The following is a 1,251-nucleotide window of genomic DNA, read 5'->3' on the forward strand; positions in this document are numbered from 1 at the left end:
AGGTGGAGGGGGCGAGGATGACGGCTGACTCCTTCGTTCACTCGCGGACGCCCTACAGCGACACCATGGACGCCCTGGACAATGACATGGGTCAGCCCTATCAGCTGGCCTCGCCACGCTCAGCCAAGCCCAGCTGACCGAGGGGATAAAGACCAACAAACGGTGCTGGCGCTGCGCCCACTCACATAGGGCGGCGCAGTGCACCCTCAAGAAGTGTTGCTATCCTATAGTCCATAGTCCTATGGGCGGGGCTATGCGAAACCTCACAAACTCTGAATGAGGAAACTGGATGTGACAGACACATTAATCCTGTACTACTAAGCTGTTTTTTCAACCCACAACGGTAGAAGGAAGAAAATATATCGATTTGGTCGAGGATATAATTATAACGCCTTTCTCAAGATGAATTTTCAAGAAAAGAGGTCGTCCTACGCCAACGCTGCAAAGCCGTTGACAACACGCGCGCGAGGCACGGACCACGCGCGAAAAACGCGCGAAGAACGAGCGCGGACAAGGTAAAGCAACGCCTGTTTAAACATCTAGAGCCATGGCATCATAATGATAGTAATAAGAGGTGGATTTATTCGGGTGGGACTGTGTATGACCTCACTGAAGGCCCAAGCCCCAGACCCACGGCCATGTATGTATATGTATGTGTGTATATGTATGTATGTATATGTATGTATGTATGTATGTATGCATATATATGTATGTATGTATGCATGTATATGTATGTATGTATATGTATGTATGTATGTATGTATGTATGAATGCATGCATATGTATGCATGTATATGTATGTATGTATATGTATGTATGTATGTATGCATATATATGTATGCATACATCATATATATGTATGTATGTATGCATATGTATGGATGTATATGTATATATGTATGTATGTATGTATATGTATTAATGTATGCATATATATGTATGTATACATGTATATGTATGTATGTATGTGTATGTATATGTATGTGTGTATATGTATGTATGTATGTATGTATGTGTATGTATGTATGCATATATATGTATGTATGCATATGTATGTATGTATGCATATGTATGTATGCATTTGTATGCATGTATATGTATGTATGTATGCATATATATGTATGTATGCATGTATATGTATGTATGTATGTATGTATGTATGTATGTATGTATGTATATGTAAGTATGTATGAATGTTTATGTATTAATGTATGCATATATATGTATGTATGTATGTATGCATGTATATGT

This window comes from Eucyclogobius newberryi, unplaced genomic scaffold (assembly GCF_026437365.1).
Source record: "Eucyclogobius newberryi isolate DKJ021-1_F unplaced genomic scaffold, fEucNew1.0.hap1 SCAF_21, whole genome shotgun sequence".
NCBI classification, from domain to species: Eukaryota; Metazoa; Chordata; class Actinopteri; order Gobiiformes; family Gobiidae; genus Eucyclogobius; species Eucyclogobius newberryi.